This window comes from Mus pahari, chromosome 12 (assembly GCF_900095145.1).
Source record: "Mus pahari chromosome 12, PAHARI_EIJ_v1.1, whole genome shotgun sequence".
Classification (NCBI taxonomy): Eukaryota; Metazoa; Chordata; class Mammalia; order Rodentia; family Muridae; genus Mus; species Mus pahari.
In genome coordinates, this window is record NC_034601.1 from 51,410,403 (window position 1) to 51,416,393 (window position 5,991).

At 43.3% G+C, this 5,991-nt stretch overlaps 1 non-coding gene across 1 annotated transcript; it reads right to left on the reverse strand.

Moving 5' to 3' along the window:
* Positions 1 to 5,633: 5,633 nt before the first annotated feature.
* LOC115065130 lies at positions 5,634 to 5,764 on the reverse strand. Its single transcript, XR_003844932.1, has one exon. It is a non-coding gene; the product is annotated as a small nucleolar RNA SNORA17 (small nucleolar RNA).
* Between the last annotated feature and the right edge of the window lie 227 nt (positions 5,765 to 5,991).

Sequence of the window (5,991 nt, forward strand, 5' to 3'; positions counted from 1 at the left end):
GAAATATTATAAAACTATTATCAAAAGTATCGGAGGCAATTGTACATTTCTTCTGCAATTGTTCCATGTGGTTTTGAGTGTCACTTAAATTACTTTGTTCACCTCCTGGTTCTATATGTATTATTCCATATCAACTCCTCTCTGAACTTTCTCTCATCTGTAAACAAGGCCATTGTCCTAGAGATAGCCATTTGCTGAACAATAGTCTGAGGAAGCGGTTGGGAAAGCAAGTGTGGGCAGCGCAAATGTTTGTTATGATTGTGCTTCAGTTTCCTTTCTAAAATTTCTGTCAGGAGACAGTTTTATTTATTTCCCTCATGGATAGGCTTATCAGTTTGTTTGTCTTGTATAGCAATGTCTTGGGGAATAAATGCTTATTATTCTTACTTCACCCGCTTTGAACCTTAACTTTAAAACAGCAACGGACTGTTACCACCATCTCTCTGTCTTGTATACCAGTTCACTAGTCTTAACTACAGTGTGTCTACTTCATTGTTCTTCTGGCCCTACATTGACTGCCACTCTGCACAGCTTGCTATTTCAAACAATGAATCAGTGACTCGTGCACCTTAGGGCAGTGTCCTCTTTCTTTGTAGAATCCCATCTCTGCCTGAGGTCTGTTAAGGCATGCATCTATTATACTCTATTGAAATCAAGTCTCACCATAGTCCTCGTCGTTTCAAGTTCGCTACTGTAGTAGCTAAATACAACATAAAAATCTTGTTTTTATTCAGAGTTTTAGAGAGGGGAATATGACATAGGAACACCTTTACTTTTCAAGCTTTAACTGGATGTCTTAGGACATTGGCTATCACATTTATAGTGCAGATTTGGACCCCACCCCCATGGTTTTTGACTTAGGAAGTCCAGAGTAGTTGGTTTTTAGAGTTTTAACTGATATATGTTTTAGGACAGTGTTAACTTACTGTGGTATGGAGCTCCAAGTACAGACTGTGCATTTAATAGCACAGCCGTCTCTGGACTTCCCTAAGTAGGCAATAAGATTTGAACCCCCACTCATGGATACCCTTTAAAATTGTCCTTAGGGAATGGGAACCTGGCGTGTTTTGTGATGTTGCTGTGTAAAGACTTACTAAAAATCTAATACCAATGTTTATGACCACTGCCACAAGGGGAAAAGCTTTATTCATTTTTCCCCTCAAAAACCAAAGTTTAACACAAAGTTTTTCAACTTTCCATATTTTGCAATCAGCCTCAGGTTTTTCTACATGTCATTAACACACGGCCTTACATGCTCATGAAGTACATGGGCAGGCACAGCTTTGCATAAAAGTCTAACCATAGCTTTTGGTTCTAAACTACTTACTCAGTAGATCTCTGACCTATCAGAGTGACCTTTGACATTTGTCTAGTCATATCCCACCTGTATGTTTTTCACTTTGGCTGATCAATTTTCTAGTTTGACACTTTAATGGCTTTTTTACTCCTTTATCAATGTTCCTCCTTCCCCAAGTGTAGGGCAGAGATTGGCTCAGTCAATGCCATGATCTTTTGGGCAAAAACATCTTGAAACTCTGATTCATGTTCTCCTAGAGAAAGCAAGAGATGTTAGAGGTAGTGTGCTACTTAGCTCTGTCCCTTTGCCTTTCTGTCCCTGTCTGTCTCTTCTCCTTTGGTACTGAGGATCGGACTGTGCAAGCTCACTGGCATGAAGCTGTATCTGGAGTTCTGATTACGTGGTAATGAAATTTGTGCTTTTGTGACTTTAGTTGGGAGAAGGACTTAAAATGTGAAATTTCAGAAGCTGTATCTCAGAAAATAATTTAATCTAGTGCTTGCAGACTATGAGAATTATTTTTCTCCCAATAATGCCATTTTTGCTGTCTACATATTGCAAGCTATGGTGCATCATGAGTACAAACCTGAATCCTTGTTGGGAGCTGAAGCATAAGCCCACTGGATATGCTATATATTAATGATGCATTTTGATAACTAGAAAGTATTATTATTCACTACCAAACAAATATATGATGCTGTCAGTTTGCTGAGAGAATGGGCCCTTAGTCTTCACAAAAGTCTCAGAAGCATTTACAGACTATATACACAGAATATATATGGAGGTTATAGTCGTGCATTTGGGAAAAATACTTGAAGATATGTACAGTTGTCCCAATAGCCTGAAGATAAGGGCATGGCGGTCTTTTAAATTCTTCTAAGCTTTTTCTTTAAACTCCTTATCTAGTAGATGGACCGACCTCATGACTCCAATAACTATGAATGTCCTACAGAGACACCCCTCCTGTTGAGGAAGAAAATGAATCAGAATCAAGTAGGAAAGTTGCCTTAAAAATCAGCTAAAACCAATAAAAAATATGATGGTGAAATTGCAAGATGACATCACCCAGCTTTCCAGTATCTCATTGTTCATCTGAGGCTCGATCCCTGAGGTTGTATGTGACTTCGATGGAGGTGTTACAGGTTGCTGCCCTGAATCCACTCCACAGCCTGGCTAGCCATTGCAGCCTCTATCACTTATATGTAAAGAGCATTTTCTACCTTATCTGGTATAACACTTCAGATCAAATCAAAGATGTATTCAGTGATGTGACTGTCATACAGCTTGCAAGTACAGAACCTTCCAGGTATGTGTGTGTCACTTCAATAGTGTGACGTTTGAGATTCCAGGAAGGGTTACAGACTCTCACACATGGGACTACAGAATTCTGTTGGATACATCCAGTGAGGTCCATCTCCGTTGCAGTCACATCTGGATATTTTTTTTTCTTTCTTCTTGTGCTTTAGTTTGCTTTGTTTTTTTAAACACTTTCAATCAGACATATATGAAGTCCATTCTAATTACCATTCATCTTCACTCTTTAACTTCCTTCCATACCTCCTTCCTGCAAAGCCCTTTCCAGGTTCATGTCCTGTTTGTGAATCCCACTGAGTTCAACAGGGCTGTTTGTACGGCCGTGGGACCCTAGCTTCATGTTTTCTTTTTTCTCATGTTCTATTATGTTACAGAAGTCTGCCTATTAATCTCACTCAGAGTATGAGGATATGAACGCAGATAGCTGCTGTTTTACTGACAGATTATATTTGTCATAGTACTACTACAGTGCGGGTCATAGATCGGACTAAACTTTAAACAAGATTTTCTAGCTAGTGGGTGGAGCTGCTAGTATTCAAAATTATGTTTGTCTGGCTCTAATCCTGAAGCTTCTTCTCTGCATCACTTTATGATATTTTACTTTATTCTTTACGAGATACGCAAAGTAGAAGCAGGCACCACTTTCCTTTGCATTTCTCGTGTTCTACTGTGGCCTTCGGCCAGACCACTTGGGGTACCAGAGTGATTTACTACTTTCAAGGGGCCAAAGCCAATAAAGGACAGCGACCTATGGAGTTCAAAAGTGACGTATGGCTCTGCTGGTATGATTTGTCAAGCCAAGTGATGGAGACTGTGCCCACATAAATCTAGCTGACACAAAGCCGCCCACAGCTTAGGGGCCTCATTTTGCACAAGTGAACTTAAAGCTTAGGATAAAGACATCTGACTCCACACAGGGGCTGAGCACTTGAAAACGCCTGCTGTCCTTCACACGTCTCAGAGATCTGATCAGGGAGGCAGCAAGCGGATTTAGCTTGGCATGCGAAGCTTCACAGAGAAAGCATCCCAAGTATTCGACCTAGGCTTGTTTTTCCCCCCCAAAGAGGACTAATATGGAAATCGTGGCTCCTAGAGACCGCTCCGGAAGTTCTTCACATTATTATGAATGCCATTTTTTTCCCCTCATAATCGAAATGTACATGCAGTGCAGTTAATGAAATATTCCAGATATGTGTTCATTAAAAGTCAAAGTCGGGCTTACACTATAATTTTAAAGTATCAGTGGTAGTAGAAGCAAACTCCATTGAGGCAGAAGGTGCCCATGAGAACGAGTCTGTGAGGGCTAAGTCTCAAGATTAAGCGATTCTTCAGAAACTAGAACCAAATTCCTTTACCAAGACTGTCACATTGCTGAACTTTTAAAAAAGCCTTTATTTGTTCTTTGTGAGTTTCATATCGTGCACCCCAATCCCATTCATTTCCCCCTCCCCTCATACTTACACTCCAACCTTACAACCTTCCTCCACAACAGAGAGAAAAAAAAAATCTCATTGTGGAAGTTGTAGTATGCCACATTGTGTCCCACAGTACACCCGTTTGTCCGTACTTCCTTGCTTGCAAACATTTACTGCACTAACTTGTCGGTCTGGCAGGAGGCCTCTGGTCTCTGCTACTCTATCAATACTGGAACTTCACTAGCACTACACTCTGTTAGGGGATCCTGTTGTTGCCCTGTATCATGGAGATCCTGTAGTTTTCCATCTGTAGTCTTGGCCTCTTTATGCATTCTAGCAGTTCGTCCATTAGGTAGATATTGGGGTGGACCAATTCAAAGCCCTGGATCTGGGTCTAAGAAGTAGATGAACTGGTCAGCCCACTGGCTCTCTCACTTTTATGCCCGCAAGGCCAGTTCACCAGCAACCCTTGTAACCAGGGCTAGCTCTATCTAGCTCTATCCTGCTGCCATCTAGCTTTGTCCTGCTGCCCAGCCAACTTTGAGTGTTGTTGTCAGTGAGGGACAAAGTCAGTTCTCCCACTTTCATGACCCTGGGTTCCGCTTTCCATCCTGTCATAGACAATAAGGGACAGACAAGGGTGAGGAGGAGGGCTCCCACGAGACTGCCTTACCACCCAGCAGACAAGAGCCAGGGCCTGCTCTTCTGCACGCATGTCCTTGGGGCTGACTCATCTGCAACCCCCACAGCCAGGGTTAACTCTACTCTGCTGCTCAGGTGAGGTGCAGGACCTGTTCTCCTGCTCTCCTGACCCCAGTGACCAGTCTTCCACCTGCCTCCAGTGGTGAGGGGAGAATGGGGAGGAGAGGATTTCTCCCTTGTCCACAGTACTGCAAGGGAGGAGTGGCAGAGCCAGCTCTCCCACAAGCATAATCTGGGGCTGGCTCATTCACCATTCCCACACCGTGCAGGACCCGCTCTCCCTGCAGCTGGTTAGGGGTGGCATCAGCTTTCCTGCTCTCACGCCCTCAGGGCCAGCTATTCCAGGATGCCCAAGTAAAGGGTAAGACCTGTTGTGTACAGCCTTCAGACATGAACATGTTCCTGGGCGGCAGCCCAGACCAGGGGCATCCGGGACCCAGACATGGTCGCCAGTGGCAGCAAAGGCCAGGTCCCACCCCACCATAGTCTCATGTATCATCACCGGCTACTCACATCAGGCTATTCTTTACTACCTTCGAATCTCCAGTTCTGCCTCTCTTCATTGTGCCCACATCCTTCTGTTTGTCTTTCTCTTCTATTTGTCCACTTACTTGCTCCTATTAGTGGCACTTGGGGGTCTCTGAGTGTTTGCAGTTGTCTCAGGAATGTTATACTCTGCTCATGCACTATGGCACTGGGAAGGGGTCATCTCGGACATGGTCTATCCACCAAGGCCTGCAAGGCCAGGCTGCTGGCTATCTCAGGCTAACTTCTGGTTCGGGGCCCCATGGCACTGGTCTGGTGGTTGTCTCAGGCTTGCTCCTCAGAAAGCTTGCCCAAGTGGCCCCTTTTGAGGGCCTGCTGTGTGATAGACTGGAGGTCATCTCAGGTTTGCTTTTTCAGAAAATGTTAGGCTACAAATCATTCAGATGTTCCTAAGTCAGAACACTGAGAGTAAATATAGCCTCTCTCCTCTCTGACACCTTTGATGCCCATGTGAGATGTCAGCCACACCTGCCACACCTCTAGGGGCAGGCGCATTGCTGATCTTAATCAATACAGTCCAGAGTTAATTGTTAAGTATTGCGTCCACTAGAACAAAGGAAACCAGAGCCTTTTATGAAAGCAGTGCCAAATATAAATATAAAAATAACCACGGAGCTTATAAAAGTCAGAATTAAAGACTTCTCTTTTGTAAGATGAAAATTTTTGTCAGTGACATTTATTTGCAATAAATATATTCAGAGTGTTCTTGCAGATTAT